The following is a 20,002-nucleotide window of genomic DNA, read 5'->3' as shown; positions in this document are numbered from 1 at the left end:
TGAAAAGACAATGTCTGACTAAAGATCAAAATCTTTTGTGATGAGAATGTGGTGGTCATATGAGGGGGTCTCTTCTTGGTCCTACAGCTGTCCTCCCATGTCCTTAGATACTATATGTCAACCCCCAAACTCCTGAGGCTGGTCCAGGTCCTTCATTTGACTGAAGACACTTAGTGTCCAGAGGATTGCTTTACCCTGTGCCCAAAGTTGGTGGGCTGCTTTTGTGTCCTTCCACCCCAGCGCATTTTCTGCCGTATCAGGGCCACACATATTCTCTATCATCTATTTTCTTTGTTTGATTTTTCTTTATTAATAAATATTTACAAATGTCAGAACCATTTTTAATCATAAGCATTATAAAAATAGGCTGCAGGCCAGAGGTCGTAGTTTCCCAGTTCCTCACAGGCTTGTGTTAGACCAATGGGTCTCAACCAGGGATGATCTTATCCCCATGGGACATGTGGCAATATCGATATCGATTGTTGTGATCGGAAGGGGTGATACTGTCATCTAGTGACTAGAGGCCAGGGATGTTGCTAAACTTCCTACATTGCATAGGACAACCCCCACCACAAAGAATGTTCTCGTCTAAAATGTCAATAGTGTGGTTGTTGAATATCCTTGGAGTAGAATGACCGCTCTCCTTTGTAGATGACAAGGACAATTCTAGGAGCCTCTAATGGGGATCTGCCAAGTACAGAGAACACAGGCCCAGGGAAGTCCTGTCTGGAATGACTCAGATCTTTGGTCAGCCCGCAGGAAACCCAGAGATGGGCATCATGTGAGGAAGGGATGCGTTCTGGGTTCCAGCAGGGTAGAGTCTCCTGGGGGAGAATTAGGGGTGAAGGTCACCAGTGTCTTCAAATCATCTGCAACAGAGAAGAGATCTATTTCTGGAGAAATGCATCTCTTGGCTCAAATCATGGAGACAGGGAGAGGTTTCTCCACCTTGGTTGGAGGTGGTGACTGGATTGTGCCCTGTTATGTACTTTTTCTTCCTCTCTGAAGAATGATAAATGATAAAGCTTCCCCTGCTTTTCTCTTTGCAAGGTTGGACATGAATGTTTAATGAACTACTACCTTTTGCTAGACACGAACCTTCAGGAACAGTTTTCAGCCTGAGTACCTGAGCTCTCCACTTCACTTCCATGGGGAGTCCTTTTTTGTTATTTTTTGTTGTTGTTGTTGTTTTTTCAGGACAGGCACTCTCAAACTCAATCACAAAAGCTCCAAGGTAACTTGGTTGGAAGTTCTCTTCTTGAATGCTAAACTCTAAAACTTTGGGTAGAGATAAGAGTGGCTTTATTCACCTCCAAGCAAGTTAGTACAGGGAATGCAGAAAGTCAAACAAACAAACAAACCAAAGAATGCCTTGGTTTGGAAGGGTCATAAATGAATCACAATTACAAGTCAGGGTACTAGGGGAGGGTGGGGTGCTCTCAGTGTGGTACTGGAACCACAGAATGGGCACCTAACTCAGGCTGAGGGACAGGGCATGGGAGGAGAGGCTTGGGGATTTCCCAGAGGAAATGAAAGCTGAACTGGACCCTTTGTTTTTCTTCTCTCTTCTTATTTATTTGTTTATCTTAGACTTCTCAATATGTATTTCCTCTTCAAGCAAATTTATACATACTTACAATGTACCTCAAAGGAGTTCCTTATTAAAAGAATGGAAGGGGAACACCTGGGTGGCTCAGTCCATTAAGCACCCGACTCTTGGTTTCAGTTCAGGTCATGATCTCACAGTTTGTGAGTTTGAGCCCCACATTGGGCTCTGCGCTGATAGCACAGAGCCTGCTTGGGGTTCTCTCTCTCCCCCTCTCTCTGCCCCTCCCTTGTTCATTCTCTCTCTAAAAATAAATAAATAAACTTAAAAAAAAGAATGGAAAGAATAAAGGAGAAAATAAGGAAGGAAGGAAGGAAGGAAGGAAGGAAGGAAGGAAGGAGAGAGGGAAGGAGGAAGGGAGCAAGGGAGGGGATCTATGAGAGACTCTGATCTCTGTTTATGTGTCCTTGGCTCCCACCATTTTCTTGCACACTAGCAAGCCTGCAAGCAACTGCAACTCTGCCTGAGAGCCATTTCTGGCTAAAGGAGTGTGCTGAGTGTGTACACAGAGCTAGGCTGGAAGCTCCTGGGAGCTGCAAGTCCTTGGAATAACCCTCAGCCAATGGTGGAGAGGAATTGATGGACTGATATTCCAGCTGCCTTGCCCCTAGAAAACTAGAGCTCTGGATGCATCCTATACCATCCCTCAGATGTCCCCAGGGGGGCTGAGCCCCAGCTACCCACAGCAGTAACTGCCCACACCATGTCTGGTCTTCCCTCCCTGCTCCTCTGCTGACTCTCCCCCAGGTCACCTCCCAAATCAACTCCTTCGACTCAAATGCCAGTGTCAGGATTGGCTTCCGAGGATAAGCATGTGTGGAGTAACAAACACTTGCCTCATTCCTGGGATTCACCTGGGGCATGCTCCCTTGCTAAGGTTGTTCCCTCATTAACATAAAAAGTAGATTTTTGTTCCTCAAGAAAACCCACACGATTGCAAATGCCTTAATAGGTAGGGGATTATCCTGAAACACAAGTCAACTGACCTGCTCACGTGCAAGGAGGTTCTTCTGGGGACAATGATGCTGGTGTGCATGTCAAGGTGGCCTGTTCCTGCTGCTCTGCTGACTTCACAGCTGGAGACAGACTCGGACAGAAGCTGTCCTGGAGTGTGGGGATGTGATGGGGTGTCCTGCTGGCCCTTCCTACTCCAGTATCACAGCCTATAATTCAGACATGATCGACAACATTAGGTCACATCTACACATTCTGCTGTCCCCACTGGCAGACCAAAACCAATTAATGCCTAGTTTGGGAATCCATGATCTATTGTGAGCATGTCTATGCATAATATATGTGTCTGTGTATGGTAGAAGGCATCTTTATGTATCTAATAATGCTTTAATTAGGCTGATATTCAAATTAGCTTGAGTTCTCAGAGTCCCCAGGAGATGCAGTTTATGGAGTAGCAGATGATGGAGGAAAAGATAGTCCACAATTAAAATGTCACATGGGATAAATGCCAAAGCAGAGGTCCCACCCTGGGAGAGTTATGAATTGACTGTACCCCTTCTCATCTCCACTCCTTCAATCATTGCTGATGGGCAGAGGGAAACCATTTTCTGCCATCTGGTTTTTGCAAAAGTCAGGCAGTAAGCTCCCTGGGACAGGGATCTTATCTTGTATAAGTTCAAGAATGAGCACATGGCTGTGTACCCTCAACAAGCCCCATTAGTACTGAATGCAATCATAAAAATAGCCCAAACATGGATATTTGATAATGTCCCTGCAGTCAGCCTTAGTCATCGTGTCTGAAGGGCACTGGGTTCCCTAGGCTGGTGCCTTGTGTCTCTCAGACAAGCACCTTGGCTGATAAGACGGCGGCAGGCTATTGTGAAAATCGCACAGTAGTTCCCAGGATCCTGGAAAAACAGCAGTTCAATCACAACGGTTTTTTTCCTTGGTGTTTGACTTTGGCACTGAGTTCTTTTCAAATGAGAACTATGCCAAACATCTTGTTCGAACCCTTCCACTCGGCAGATATGCAAACAACCTCTCTGTAGCCTGCCAGGGGGAAGGGGGAGGCGGGGGTGGGGGTGGGGGGGTGGCAGGCAGGGAGAGTTCCGTAGAAAACACGGGCAGCTAGGAACTCTTTCTCTGCAGGCAGGAGCCAGCTTGGAGGGACATCTGGGAGCAGGACATGGACTGAGCAACTCAGCAGAGTATGGGCCTGGCCACTGGAGCACACTCGGTGGTGTCTGCCTCCAGGTTCCCCAGGCCAGGCCTTTCTGTGACGTTCAGGGTTGGCAGTCAGTGGTGTTTCCTCCCCCAGGATAAGTGCGCAGAAATTTGGGGCTCTGGAGCTGAATTCTCCTCCAGGACCAGCTATGAAATCACCAGAGCCCAACAAGAGAAAGCTCCTGGGGTCTAGCCCGTGTTTGCATATAACTACACAAATGTGCATTTGATCATGTGTATGCTCATGGAGTGTCAGGATGGTCTTGGGATGGACGTGGCGGTCTGTGTCTGGAGGAAGACCTTGCACACGGGATCTCCTGGGGAAGAAGTTTTCCTCCAGAGCTGGCAGATGCTTTTCCCATAGCCCAAGAAATGGCGGGAGGCCGCCTGCTGCACAGTCTCCTTGGGACGGTGAGCAGGGCCCGGGGATGCTGGTGCCAAGCTCGGTGAGACAAGCGCTCCCCAAAACAAGCCATCCCAGTACCCAGCCAGCTTCCGGGGCTCCAGCCTTCTGTCTCCAACGGCAGGAAAATCATCCTTCTTCATTCCCAAAGCAAACTGTTCCTAGGAAAGAGCAGAATCTAGGAGGAAATCACATCATCCGAGAGGGGAGAGCCAGTTCCTTTGTACTATTTTTCAGGGCTGCCTTTGGAGCCAATAATCTGTCATTCCTTGAATAAACAAGCACCTTATCATATCACAAACATTTATTTAACCCTTTTCTCCTGCACTTTTACCAGCAGGGAGAAAGAAAGTGGTGAGCAGAGCAGCCGGAGCCTTGTGGCAGAAATGCCAAATTCCCTGAACATTACACCCAATCTGTAAAGTGTCAGTCGGCCCTTCTCTCTGCCTCCATGAAACGCCAGAGCGGTCACCCCAGACTCAGGCACCGCATTCCCACCTCCCACTGCTATTCCCAACCCCAGCCCATCTCCATTAATACCCCTCATCCTTTTGCAGACAGGCCCTTAATTCCATCCAAATGGAGTCTGGACTAATTTGTTAGATTCTTTAGGGGGCTGATGAGGGAAATGGAAGAGGGGGAGACAGGCAAGGGAGTATTTACATTTCTCCTTTTCATGACAGTCCACTTGATGGACAGAGCTGGTGAGCTCCAGCATTTTTTAATGTGTGTGTGTGTGTGTGTGTGTGTGTGTGTGATTTTTTTTTAAAGGCATATTCTTTGGCTCTGACATCACCAGAAAATGGAATGAGCAAAGTATGTAAATTTCTCCAAGCTCCCACAATATCCATTTTCTCTCAGTGGATGGATTTTGTTTTTCTTTGCTGGTGTTGCTCCCACACAATGGGGCCAAATCTTGTTCAGGACAAAGAAACATATAAATAGAACATGCATGTGGTATGCAAGGGAACTCGCAGAGAGCAGAGAGAGACTGTTTGGAAAAGCGTCTAGGGCCTGCCAGGGGGAGCAGGGGGGTCCTGGCCCAAAGGGTTCAACCGGCAGATGTCTGCTTGTCCCTAACATTACAAGTCAGAAATTCCAAAACCGTTCTCATTCTTGGGGAAACACTAAGAAGTGTTGGAATGGGTACAAATGTAAGAGGAGAAAGCGAAGTATCTGTGTGTGAGTATGAACGAGAATATGTGAACGTGAGATGACTGTAAGCCTAATTCATAGGCTAACCTTGCTTTGCAGCGCTGACAGAGGAGGTTTTCTTTCTTCTTTACCGGGGAGGATGCTAAATCACGTGCAGTATCTTACATTCTGCCTCATCTCAGTGGCTACCACGGATCAGCTGAGACTTCCATGAAACATGCTTTCCTGTATTAAGCGCTTGCAATTGTTTTAGTGTCAATCATCCACCAACCAAACCCTCCAGTCTCATAACTGCACACTACAGCTCCAGCCAAAAAGACTTTTATCAGCGCAAGTTTGAACAAACTAATGTGTGTAGGCCCTGAGCGGTTATTTTTGTTTCCAAGTCTGGACATAGAATCACTTGTTCAATTTCCTGCTGGGTTATATCAAGCAGTTTTAACATGTAAATCTCTGATAAGGAAACTGACTAATTTATGTAGGTTGCCATCTGAGTAGCTGTCAGTATTGCCTTCATTTTTTTTTCTGCTTCCTTCCTTCTTTATTCTGTCTCAATGTCGTCATCGCTGTTACTAGTACTAACAAGTACACCCTTACTTGTTATATGTTTAGAATATGTTCTTATGCTGAAAATGTTTTAAAAACAGACAAAAAAAATCCTGTGTCCTTAAGGTTTGTGTGGGAGTTCTGTTGACTTGGATGTCTCTGCTTTACAACTTGGACTAGAAATAAATATGCATCTCAGACTCGTCAAGTAATGTTGTCAACGATTAGAAGATTTTTAATTAATTTATTTTTTATTGTTAATTAAAAAAAAATTTTTTAATGGGTATTTATTTTTGAGAGAGAGACAGAGCATGAGCGGAGGAGGGGCAGAGAGAGAGGGAGACACAGAATCCGAAGCAGGCTCCAGGCTCTGGGCTGTCAGCACAGAGCCTGATGGCGGGGCTCCAACTCATGAACCATCAGATCATGACCTGAGTCGAAGTCAGATGCTCAACCGACTGAGCCACCCAGGCGTCCCTGATTGTTAATTTTTTTAAATCAAAATCAGGGGCGCCTGGGTGGCTCAGTGGGTTAAGTCCGACTCTTGATTTTGGCTCAGGTCATGATCTCATGGTTTGTAACATGGAGTCCTCCTCTGTGTTGGCAAGGGCGGAGTCTGTTTGGGATTCTTTCTCTCTCTCCCTCTCTCTCTGCCCCTCCCAAACTCTTTCTCTCTCAAAATAAGTAAACAAAAACATTTTTTTAAGTTTAAAATCAAAATTAAAAACCAATAATAATCTAAACTACTTCTGCTTCGTGGATATCCTTAACCAGTCTCCACCGACTTCAGCTGATGGAGCTTCAGGACCTCTAAGCTGAAATTCTATAAGCTGTTTGAACACCCGTTTCCAAAATCTGCTTTGGCTGTAAACCTGCAGGTAAATCAATCCTTGTGGTTTTCCCCATTCAATAGCTTGATCAAAGAAGCGGAGATTTTCTTTCCTTTTTTTTTTTTTTTTTTTTTTTGAGAGAGAAAGAGGGCACAAGTGAGTGAGGGGCAGAGAGAGAGAATCCCAAGAGGGGCGGAGGAAGGGAGAGAGACAGAGAAGCAGGGCTCACCCGAAGTGGGGTAGGTGCTCACCCAAAGCAAGGCTCGAGCTCACCTGATGTGGAACTTGAACTCACAAACCATGAGATCATGACCTGAGCCAAAGTCACATGCTTAACGACTGATTCACCCAAGTACCCCAAAGAAGCAGGTATTTTCAAATAATTGTTAATTCTGTGTCCAAATATACAGACTGGGTGGATTGACTCAACGTAAGGCTGTAGTCGAATATCTGGTGTTGTTCTCATGTGCAAACCTGGGCTCACCAAAGTCCAGAGTGGCCCCAGACTTGGGAGCTTGGCATATTCTCTCAGGACTCAAAGCCAAATCCTGCCACCCCGTTGGCTGGGGATGAAATAGAATCCATCTTTTCTGGGACTTGGATGGCAAGGCAGATAGGGCTCTGCTCCCTCCTCCAAGGCTGTGGGGATGCAGATGGGGAGAGTAGGGGGATACGCGCAGGTGGGGGTGTGGGGCCCGGAGGCCCCCATAAGTGGCTGCCCTTCTTGCATCTCCTCCACTCAATTCCTGAGCCCCAGGCCTCTCCCTGCCGCTCCTACAACTGCTGCTGACCTCTCAGAAGCCCTTTGCCTTACAGAGTTTTTAAGACAATAAGACAATGGGGGACTAAATGCATATGGACTTTTAACATAACCATTTTTGCATCCACTAGTGATTCCTGAAAGGCCCTCTCTTCCCCTTGTCTCCCCTTCCCCCAAAGTGAACTTTAAATCCTTCCATCCACAGGGACAGAAGGCAAAGTATCTGGATTCTCTTTCCTAGCTCCCCCAACTTGCCAGTGTGGCTTTTCTCCTCTTTGTCTGGATGCTCTTCCTTGTGGCTCCTTGCCAACGTACAGATGTAAACTATTGTCTGATTATTAAAAGAAAAAAACCCCAAAATACATAAAAGCATGCACGCCATCAGTGGCAACAACTGTAGGACTGTCCACATATAGTCAAGTCCATGGTCTGATGCAAACAACAAGCCACCAGCCTCTGCCACTCCAGAACGTCTGCTTTCTCCAAGGTCTGATTAAAAACAAATTTAGGCAAACATAGCATGCCCAAGAAAGGTGCACCTTTGCAGTCTTGGGGCTGTGCTGGGCAGCCCTCGATGCCGCCACCTCCCTATATAGGTTCACACCATCTTTGGGCACCCTTAGGACCCTCTTACACAGTATTCCTCAGTCTGTGGACTTTGCCACTCAAGTGGCAAGTCTCCCTTGCCCTCAACCAGTGTAGCCACGTTGAGCCCTCTTCATGGCTTGGAGTGAGGGATGCACTGAGTGAGGAGTGCCACTTGGCTTCACTCCCACTGCTGCCTACCAGTTGCATGACCCTGGCAAGTTTCTGCTCCCTGCCCAGTTTCCTTGTCTGCAAGCTAACAGGGCTGAGCTAGATGCATTCCTTCCATTTTTCCTTAAGCAAATATTTATTTAGCTCCTACTCTGTGCTAGACACTGAGAATGGAACTGAAAGCAGGACACACAGGGTCTCGGTCCCCACAGAGCGTATGGAAAATCGGGAGGAAGAGAAAAGAAAGAAAGTAAGAGAAAACCAAGTCTGAACATCCCTGTCACCCCAACAACCTTTGAGTGTAGTGTTAATAATAGCCTATGTGTTGCTCTTCTGATTTATCAGGGACCAAAGTCTCCAGTGCAGGTGTGGGGTTCTAGTATGGAATGTCAGGCATCAGCTTCAGGGAGGCCTTTGTGACCCTGAAATCCCCGTCTCTCCTGAAGGCCGGACCTAGCCAGAGCCATCTGTAGGCTTGTCTCTTTCTGCAAAGGCCAGGTATCTGCAGTCACCATTCCATTCTCCACTTGACTGGGGGAATTTTCAGAAACAGCAGGCAAATATGAGACGACACCAGGCTCTAGCTCCACCCTTCAAAGGAACTGTTATTTTTAGTTGTCTCCTCTCTTTCCACAGCCATCTACATACCTCCCTTGGTGAGTCATTTCTGTCGATGGCCCCACGTCCACATGACTCCTTGACCGCAAGACTGGTTTATTTTAACAAAGCAATTCATTCGACCCCATCTGTACCTGCAACACCCCTTAAACTGCTGGGGGGGGGGGGAGCACGTAGGACCTCCAGGGCCCCAGACAAATGACAACTACCAGCACAGAAGACGCGGGATGAAACTGCCCACTTGTCGCCCAGTCATGGAATTGAGCATACTGTCTTTGCTCCATGTTCATATTCGTGTGACTGACGCTTGACCCCTGAGTCTCAGGCACAGGGAAATGTTCTTCCTCAACCCGGAGCCATTTCACCCGAGCACCAGGTATCGAGGTCAGGTCCTGAAAAATCACACTTTGCAAGATTGTTGTCATTTGTACAAGAGGCTGAGCTCCCAAAGTAATGCATAATGAAATTGGAGTATTTCTAGAAGGTGTTGAATATAAATCATCTATCAGAATTTGTGGTCTTGTTTTTTTTGGCGTCATAGAGAAAAATACTTCTGGGTCTGTATTTCCAGCCATATGACAACAAGGACAAAAGCGCTATCGCGCAGATCCAGGTCAGCAGTCCATTCTTGTGGCCCCGAGAAGTGCATAAGGGAGCAGTGTGAAGATCCCCCTTCATGTTCTGAGAGTAAATCCTTCCTGCATAAACCCCCCAACAGTCACTTGTTGGGTATTCACAGTGTCACCTCCCACCCGGCTCCCCTTGCTCACCATGCCTCAGATGGCTGGTGTGTTTGCAAGCTGGGTTGTTGGTTTTATTTCAAGTCTTCCATGATCTCAGGCTTTCTTAGCACAAGACATCCTCCTGTGATATCCTCTCTGCCTGGACATCTCTCCTCCCCCACACTCACTGGCCCTCTTGTTTCTTGGTTTAGAGGTCTTTTCACTTTTAAAGCTGTCTCAGGCTCCTCAGGTACAGGTGGATCTCCTGGATCCTTGCCCTCATGTTTTTCCGGTGTCACATTTATTGGAACTATATATATATTTTTTAATTTTTTTTAACGTTTATTTATTTTTGAGATAGAGAGAGACAGAGCATGAATGGGGGAGGGTCAGAGAGAGGGAGACACAGAATCCGAAACAGGCTCCAGGTTCTGATCTGTCAGCACAGAGCCCAATGCGGGGCTCGAACTCACGGACTGCGAGATCATGACCCGAGCCGAAGTCAGCCGCGCAACCGACTGAGCCACCCAGGCGCCCCTATTGGAACTATATTTAAATGATTACTTGTTAAATTACTTTGCTGAGTATCTGTCCTCCCTACCAGATTTTCGTGCCGGCAAGTCTCATTCATTCACTGACTGCTCCTCTGACACCCAGCACAGCGCCTTGCAAATAGGAGTATTTTTCTCAATAAATGTGTTGATTTGGTAAGTCTCCTTGCTCTCAAAAATCCACAGTGTAATAAGGGGGCCAGCTGAAAACCAATATGGTGCATTCATTGTTATATGAATATGGACATCCCGCTGTAGGTTTGCAAAGAAAGCAACAAACAATTCTGCTGGAATCTTCTGAGGGGAGACTCAACAGAAGCGGTAGCATTTGAGCTGAGCCCTGAGGTGGGAATAGGAGTTAAGGTGAAAAGAGAGGAGAAGGAATTCTGAGCAGAGGATTTGGTACAAAAGAGATGGGGAAGGATGAAAATATTGAATGAGTTCTGGGGAAAGCACACAGTCAAATGTGCTAGAACAGAACACGTCTGTAGGGGAATGCGGGAAGTGGTAGACATCTTGTATTTTCTGCTATGGACTTATATGTTAAGCTAACAGGAATATAACCATGAATAAATGAAAACTAATCAGTTTGTGCTTTAATTTTTTTTAACGTGTGTTTATTATTTTGAGAGACAGAGACAGAGCGTGAGCAGGGGAGGGGCAGAGAGAGAGGGAGACACAGAATCCAAAGCAGGCTCCAGTCTCTGAGTTGTCAGCATGGGGCCTGACACAGGACTCAAACTCACAGACTGCAAGATCATGACCTGAGCAGAAGTCGGACTCTTAACTGACTGAGCCACCCAGACGGGCCCTAATCAGTTTGTGCTTTAGAACATTCTTTTTAGTGACAGAGTGGAAGACAGATTGGAGTGGGGAGTGGATGAAAACCATTTATTGCAGGGTCCAGGCAAGGGACAACAAGGCCGGGTGGCTGGAACAGTGAGAGCAGACAGATGGTACAGGAGGCAGGCTCGGTGTGAGTCGATATGGAGGGTGAGGGACAGGTGTTCACCAAATGTGACTGAGGATCCCAGCAGGGATGCTGGGTAACTGACAATGACTTTGCCACTTGTAACTGTGACAGGAACCTGGGAGGAGGGTAGGGACTGGGGAGCAGGGTGAGGGAGGAGAGCTCATCTGGCTTCGGACAAGTTGGGTTTGGCACGTCTTTTTCTCAGCCTGGAGGAAACATCAAGAGCAGGGTTTCTCAACCTTCTTCAAATTATTGCTCCTTAAGGAGCCTTGTTTGTTTGTTTATTCATTCATTTGTTTATTTAGAGAAAGAGAGAGAGCACGTGCATGTGAGCGGGGAAAGAGCAGGGGGTGGGGAGAGAGAGAGAGAGAGAGAGAGAGAGAGAGAGAGAGAGAGAATCCCAAGCAGGCTCTGTGCTGTCAGTGTAAGCCCAACACGGGGCCTGATCTCACAAAACGTGACCTCACAACCTGAGCCGAAATCAAGAGTGGGATGCTCAGTGGACTGAGCCACCTAGGTGCCCCCTTAAGCAGCCTTTTAAAATATTTTTTTCTTAATCTCCCTGCCCCCATGAAATTTTAATACCCCAGCTATATTGTATATGTGTTTATATACTGTATATAGATCAATGCTCTGGACATCAAAAGAGTAGGATGGTTTGCCTACCCCCAATGCATTTCGCCCCCTTGAGAATACACAGGAGGAGAGGGAGGGAGGTAGGCTGACTCTGCTTGAAGGGAGTAAGGAAGGTTTCCCGCAGAGGACCTTTGCAGCGGGCTTTGGGGATTGAATGAAAACCAGGTTTTTAGTTTTTGTATTTATTGAGATATATTGACTTATAACACTGTGTAAGTTTAAGTGTACAATGTGCAGATTTGATGCATTGTATTGTAGTATGATTACCATCAGAGTGTTAGCTCACACTTCCATCACCTCACATAATTATCATTTCTTATTTGTGGTGAGAACATTTATGATCCACTCTCTCAGCAACTTTTAAATATATAATACAGTATTATTAACTATAATCACCAGAAGATCCCCAGAACTTATTCATCTTACAACTGGAGCTTTATACTCTTTGACCAACATCTCCCATTTCCCCCACTCCTTCCCCTGGCAACCACCTCTGTACCCTCTGTGTCCACGAGTTGGGCTTTTTCATGAGATTCTACATATACGTGCAATCATACAGTACAATAAAACCTTGGATTGCAAGTAACTTGTTCTGCGAGCGTTCCTCAAGACAGGCAAACATTTCTAATAAATTTTAACTTGATAAATGAGCAAAGTCTTACAATATGAGTAGTACTTGATGCTGAATGTCACATGATCACAAGTGAGCCAATGGTTCTTGAAATTCGCTTTGGTATACAAGTGCTTTGGATCGCAAGCATGTTTCCAGAATGAATTATGCTCACAAACCAAGGTTTTACTGTTTTTGCCTTTCTCCGTCTGACTTGATTCACTTAGCATAAAGAAGGTGTGGTATATATACACACAATGGAGTATTATTCAGCCATGAGAAAGAAGGAAATCCTGCCACTGGAGACAACATGGATGGGCCTGGAGGGCATTATGTTAAAACTCATTTTTTAAATTGAGGTAAAATTCACAGGCTGGCTTGAATGGAAAGACATAAGGCCATTATAAATGACAAGCGAACCCCCTGGAAGTGGGTGGTGGTGCCAGGAGAGACAACCCACAGGAGGAAGGAAGAGCTGTGTTTCTGAACGAGAAGGAGTCCTCCACAGGGTCTCCCATGTGTACGGGGTCTGAGAGATAGATAAGTGGACCAGGTAATGTGGACATGAAGTGGAGAGAGACAGAAAAGCAAACAGCTGGCAGGAGGCTAATAAGTTCCCCATAGATAAGACAAGGATTTAAGTTGTTACCAAGCTTTCGTTTTTTACAGTGTTGTAATAAATATTCCTGAACACTCCATCTCATATATTTATGAACATATCTGTAAGAGAAATGCTCAGAGGTAAAGGGCCTGGGTCAAAGGCCACATGAAGTAAAATCTCGATGCGTAGAACCAAATGCTCTCCATACATTCTTGCCAACACAGCGTACTACCGAATGTTTTCATCTCTGCCAATCTGATAATGGAAGAATAGCGTTACTTTTTTTTTTTAATGTTTATTTATTTATTTTGGGAGAGAGAGAGAGCATGCATGTGGGAGTAGGGGAGGGGCAGAGAGAGAGAGGGAGAGAAAGAATCCCAAGCAGGTTCTGTGCTTACAGCAAACTTGGAGCATGTGATCTCACAAACCATGAGATCATGCATGACCTGAGCCAAAAACAAGAGTCAGGCACTTAACCGACTGAGCCACCCAGGTGCCCCAAGAGTTGCATTACTTTTTAGTTTAAATTTGCATTTCTCTGTTTATGAATGAAGTTGAGCGTCTTTTCATAGCATTAGAAGCCAGTTTTAGTTTGTTTTTTGGTGAACTATTCTAGAGCTTTCATCCATTTTATATTTTATTATTTGTACAGTGATTTGTGTAAATTATTCACACTGTCTTTAATCAGTGATATGAGCTGCATGCACATGCGTTTACCAGCTCATTATTTTTTATTCATTTATGATTATTATTACACAAGACACACTTCTAAAAATTGTTGCACAGTAAAAATTGCCAAAATTACCAAAATTATATTTTCTCAGTTTTCTTTTTGTGATACACAGAAAGCTTCTACTACTCAAGAGTTTTTTTTTTTTTTAAGTATATTCTATTTTTTCTTCCAGTAACTTTTTTTTGGTTTTTTTTTCCCTTCTAAATTTTGGATCCATCTACAATTTAACTGTAATAATGTGGGAAGTCAGAATCCAAGCATGTATTTTTTTTCCCAGAGGCTTATATGTCTCAGTATGTTATTAAATAAGACATCTTTTCCCTATTGAGTTGCTAACTTTTATCATATACTGAATCCCCATATATCATAGATTTATTTCTGGGTCTTTTATTGTTACATAGATCTATCTATTTGCTCATGTACCAATGCCATGAGGTATTCATTGATAGCACATTACAATGTACTATGACATCTGGTAGAGCTAGTCTTACTCGATAATTGTCACATCCCACTCCACTTCAACTCTGGCTGCTTTTAAGATCTTCTCTTTGTCTAGAACATTCCATAGTTTCTTTGTGATGTGTATTGATATGAATTTCTTTCTTTCTTTCTCTTTCTTTCTTTCTTTCTTTCTTTCTTTCTTTCTTTCTTTCAATGTTAACCTATTTTTGAGAGAGAGAGTGAGAGAGTGTGAGCAGGGGAAAGGCAGAGAGCGAGGAAGAAATAGAATCTGAAGCAGGCTCTAGGCTCCAAACTGTCAGCACAGAGCCAGACGTGGGGTTCAAACCCACTAACAGGGAGATCATGACCTGAGCTTAAGTTGGACACCTAACCTCCTGAGCCCCCCAGGCGCCCCGGTGTGAATTTCTTTTCATTCAAATTTAAGATTCAATATTATTCCTTCACCAGTCCATAACCCCATTCTCTTCTCTCCAGCTGACACACCATTTACTCTCTTGAGAGAGACTTTCTTTGAGAAGAGAGAACTTCTCTATCTTTGGTGTCTCTTATTCTCTCATATTTTCTTTTTTTGCCTCTTTGCACTACAATTCCGAATAGTTTATTCTTACTATCTTCAGTTTTCTAATTCTTCTACTGTGTCTAATCTAATGCCATACCCATTCATTGATTTTTTTTTTTACTGTATTTTTCTGTTGCTCTATTTTTCATTTCTAGAAGTTCTATTTGGTTTTCCAACCCACCATGTCACGTTTTATTGTTTCCTATTCCTTGCAGATATTTAAAGCTTCTCTTCCATTTATTTAAATAAAATTGGCATAGCTGTTTATGCTCTGTGTTTAAAGAGCCAAAGTTGTGTGAATCACCTCTTCTGTCTCTTTATTTGTGCTGGCATTAACTAATGGTGCCTTGCTTTCTAGTGTGTTTACTAGTCTTCAACTGCAATGCTTACTGCCTATGAAAAATCATTTGTACAAAATCCCCGAGGCCTAGGATGAAAGCATCTGCTCCCAGAGATGATTAGCGTTTGCTTCCGCCCTGTGCTTGGAAGCACTATGGTTTGGTATCACTTTAAACCAAATTCATAGCCTGAAGATTCTTGGGCCACTCCAGTGATATGCCTTTGGGTGGTAAATAAGTGCGAATGCTGGCCAATGGTTTAATAGTGACATCTAACAGAGACATGTGTTTTTTGTTGTGGTGGTGGTTGTTTTCTTTTCCCTACTTTGCTTAGTGGACAGGCAACTCTCCCTAAGGTCCCTGAGGTAGAGGCAAGGGGAACAGGTTTATCTCTGGTTCACCTTTGGGAGTCCCAGCTAATGTGGGGCAAGAGTCTGTTATGAGACCCTTCCTCTGACCTTGGGTGCATCCTGGCCTTTGAGTTCTGTCTTTTTCATCCTGAGGCTCCATTAAAAATCAGAGCCAACTCAATTTAACCTGATCAACAAAGTCACTGATGTCAGATGCTGATCATTCAGTAGGTTCTTGTTATTTGTCATCTTTCCAATGCTTTTAAAGAAAAAATTATTTATTTTGAGAGAGAGAGAGAGAGCAGGAAGGACAGAGAGAGAGGGAGACAGAATCCCAAGCAGGCTTCTCACTGTCAGTGCAGAGCCTGACATGAGACTCTAATTCACAAACCTCAAGATCTTGACCTTGAGCTGAAGCTCAAGAGTCAGATGCTTCACCAACTGAGCCACCTAGGTGTCCCAACTTTTCAATACTTTTAAGAACAATTTTATTTAATATTTTATTCATTTTTTCATTTTTTTTCAGTGGAAGGGTTAATCTAAATAACCAAGCCCACTATTACCAGAAATGGAATTATGCCTGTTGATTTTTCTTATAAGCTTTAAAAACAGTTTTTCTAGTTTTTAAAATCCTATATATTTATTTGCTACACATTTATAGATTTTTTTTAGAGAGTTGAGGCTTTTGCTTAAAGTCTTCTTGTTTAAGAATATGGTATACCTTTCAATTTCTTCAAATCTTGTTTCTTTTTTCTTAATGTTTATTTATTTATTTATTTATTTTGAGACAGAGAGAGAGAGAGAGAGAGAGCAAGCATGAGCAGGGGACGGGAGAGAGAGACAGAAGGAGAGAGAGAGAATCCTAAGCAGGCTCCATACTCAGCAAAGAGCCTGACATGGGGTTTTATCTCAGGAACCATGAGATCATCACCTGAGCCAAAATCAAAAGTCAGATGTTTAATTGACTGAGTCACCCGGGTGCCCCCAAGTCTTTTGCTTCTTAACAGCATTTTAAAGATGTCACCTTCTACAAAGCTTATATGTTTTTGTTAAATTTTCAGTTTTTGTTTAAATTTATACCTACATGCTTTCTTTCTCTTATATAAATGTGAATATTGAATGTAGAAATTTTCCTCAGAGTTCTGCTCTATTTTATAGGTTCTGATATATGCTAACTTAATTATTTTTATTTCATTATTTAAACCCATCCCTGATAGTAGTATTGTACACGAAAGAGTATTTTAGCATTTCCAAGTGGAAGGATTTTTTTCTCCCCTAATTTTATTATTAATTTCTAAATTAATTGCTTTGTGATCAGAGAAGTTTTCTATGCTCATTCTAAATTTTGTAATTCATTGAAGTTTTCTTTGTGCCCCTGTCTATACAGTCAATTTTTTGACTATTCCAAGAGTACTTGGAAAAGTATATTCTCATAGTATAGAAAGCTGTGTGTATCAATTAAATTTACTTTATTAATTACATTTTTTGTTGATTTGCACTAAAAGGCATAACAAAAGGGAACTAAAGTCTCTTACATGAAACTTAACATTTTATCAGTTTTGTATACCCAAAATATTTGTCTTCTGCTTTCTGTCTTGAAAGTGGTTTGGTTGGGTATAAAATTCTTATGTTGTGGGCGTTGTTTAAATGTCTTTTAGCTCTTCTGAGTGTTGCTATGGTGAAACCTAAGGCCAGCCTGAGTTATTTCAAGTCTCTTTATAGGTGACTTGGTCTTGCAATGAATAAGTTCAAAGGATTCCTATGTATCCTTACAATCCAAAAATGTTTCTAGGATTTGACTTGATGTTGATGGTTTTGCATTAATTTTTCCTGCAATGGAGTAACCCCTTTCAATCTGAATAGTCCAGTCTTTTATATATGAAAGGGTTAACATTTTATATATTAAAACATTATTCCTGTTGCACACTTTCTGTTTTCTTTTTCAGGTCTATTTTATCTACTGTTTGCTTTCCTGCTAATCCTTAACAAACCTTTGTTCATTTCCATTTCGTTCCTTTCCTCCCTCCCATCCTGTGAATACCTGGCATGCATCCAGCAGAATCTACCTCCCTTCTGTGGCCACCATTGTAGTTTTTATTTCTCAGTCACCTTTTTCTGCCAGTTCTTGTCTCAGCTCCTTTTCTCTTGCTCAATATTTCCTGAACTATTGTCTATCTGGGCTCTGGGTTTTTGTTTTGTTTTGTTTTGTTTTGTTTTGAGCTCCTGTTTTTTTGAAGATGATTGCTTCACTAAGTTGTTGGGTTTTTTTTTTTCTTTTTAAATTCATGACAGTCTTTTGGGACCCAAATTTCATCTGTTTTGTGAGAATATTTTTCTACTGAATCTTTTTCAGATCTTCTTCATTTGTTTTTCTCATTTGTTTCAGCCTTTCTCATGTATAGGTACTGTGCTGGTTCCTTTCTGGTTATTCATCTTTAAGTGAGGTGAGGCTTCCTGAATCAGCTATTTGCAAGAAATGTATGTGAGGAGAGAGCCCAGGGCCATATTCTGAGCTAAAAGGAATTCACCTTGAACATGAGGCTGGGATGGTGAGAGACAACTTTTCGTTGTCAACTTGTAGCCTCTCCTCCTGCAGTGATTGGCAGTCACCAGGCTGCACACGAGGAAATCTCCCTACTTCCCCTGACTGGCCAATAGACTAAATAATGAACTTTTTCACTATTAGAATATCTGAGTCATCAAATTGCTTTGTTTTCTGGAACTGTGATCACATAACACTTACCCTTGGGATAATGATCCTCCAAAAAAAGGACTACACTTGATCTTCAGGTGCCACCCTCATCACTGTACTTGTAGCTTCAGCCTCCTTCTTCAATCCACTTAAAAGACTAGGACATGGAACATGTGAAAGGTGAAGAAATTTCCAGAATAGTATAACTTCTGTTAAGGGCAAGGTCCTTATAGAATGACCACCAAATACCTAAAGATTAAATTTTCTATTTGAGATAAGAAGTTACCTATTGTTCTTGAAAAAAGTCTCATCATATTTCAGTTATATCCTCCAGGAAGATAGCCCATCCTAGAAAATAAAGTCACCAGACTCTGCTATAGCTGGGGCTTTGGGGAATAAAAGTAGGGGCACGGGTCAAATGGGATTTCCAGTGCACTATCCCAGCAAGATAGTCAGAAGGAATAAACCAAAGATCATGACTGGGAGAACACTTAAGTTTTATCAAGCTTTATTATATCTATATACTAGATATTTAAGTATTTGCAATATTATCTATTTATTTTTATAGATATGTATGTATGCATTTCCTATTTGTTTTAGTCAGAGATATTCAGAGTTCAGCTCTCCAAATGAAAAAGTCTTTGCTTCCCTGAAACATCAAAGAAGCACCTGGAGAGATTATGGGAACAGAGTTACTACTAATCCCTGGGCTCCTACAATGTGTTAAGTATGTCATAGGGAGTTTATACATTGAAATTAATTTATATTTTATTTTTATCTGTGTAAACATTTTTTACTTTATTTTTAATTTAATTTTATTGTTATAACAACACTTACCATGAAATCTACCCTCTTAACAAATTTTTAAGTGTACCGCACATTATTGGTAACTGTAAGTACTAATCACCAGGGAAATGTAAATTGAAACCACAGTGTGATATAACCTCACACCTGTCAGCATAGCTGTTTTCAAAGAAAACATAAGGCAACACGTGTGGAGAAACTGGAAATCCTTGTACACTGTTGGTGGGAATGCAAACTGGTACATCCACTATGGAAAACAGTATGGAGGCTCCTCAAAAAATTAAGAATAGAACTGCCATATGACCCAGCAATCCCACTTCTGTGTATTTTTCTAGAAGAATTGAATTCAGGATCTTGAGTAGATATTTGCACTCCTGTGTTCATTGCAGTACTATCTGCGAGAGTCCAGGTATGGAAATAACCTACATGTCCATCGACAGATGAATGGATAAAGAAGATGTGGTGTTTACATAGTGGAATACTATACAACCTTCAAGAAAGAAGGAAGTTCTGCAATGTGCAACAGCATGGGGGACCTTGAGGGCATTATGCTAAGTGAAATAAGCCTGCGTGATTCCTCCTACTCATTCTTTATCACAACCCTGCACAGCATTATGAATAGCTAACATTTTGCAGATGTAGTACTCAAAGCTCAGAATGGGTAAGAAATGTGCCAGCCAGAGCCATCCAGCAAGCAAGGACGGAAGCTGGGATTCAAATAGATTCCGAAAGCCCCTTCTATACTATGCTCCCAAGGGGTTCAGGTGCCCCTGGTGCTCCAGAGGACAGGAGAGTGGGCGGAGCCCAGGATGCTGCAGGGGGTCAGGCCTGGTCCTGAGAAAGGGCCGGGGGTCCAGGGGGAGACTTGCCCAGGGAACGCAGGGTGCTGGGATCTCTGTACCTCCCTCCTCTAGCCCCCAATTTTGCATCACCACCAGACAGCTGTTTGAAATACTACAGTTCCAATCCCCATGACTCTTTTGGAATTCTTCCACCATCCCCATGGCCTCATAGTCCCTGTATGGGAAATTGTGCTTTAGAGAGATGTCGTGAATATTCAGGAACAGTGATTATAAATCTTTTGGCAAACAGACAGTCCTATAGAAATGTTAAATAACC

At 43.2% G+C, this 20,002-nt stretch overlaps 1 long non-coding RNA gene across 1 annotated transcript; it reads right to left on the bottom strand.

Moving 5' to 3' along the window:
* Nucleotides 1-659: 659 nt before the first annotated feature.
* LOC125148928 (uncharacterized) lies at nt 660-4,332 on the bottom strand. The gene is made up of 3 exons (XR_007145742.1): nt 4,269-4,332; nt 2,593-2,769; nt 660-869 (listed from the first exon to the last, which is right to left on the bottom strand). It is a non-coding gene; the product is annotated as an uncharacterized LOC125148928 (long non-coding RNA).
* Nucleotides 4,333-20,002: the final 15,670 nt, after the last annotated feature.

The sequence above is a fragment of the Prionailurus viverrinus genome, chromosome D3, assembly GCF_022837055.1.
Source record: "Prionailurus viverrinus isolate Anna chromosome D3, UM_Priviv_1.0, whole genome shotgun sequence".
NCBI classification, from domain to species: domain Eukaryota; kingdom Metazoa; phylum Chordata; class Mammalia; order Carnivora; family Felidae; genus Prionailurus; species Prionailurus viverrinus.
Note: the sequence above shows the minus strand (reverse complement) of the source record. Positions and strands in the feature narration are given on the sequence as shown.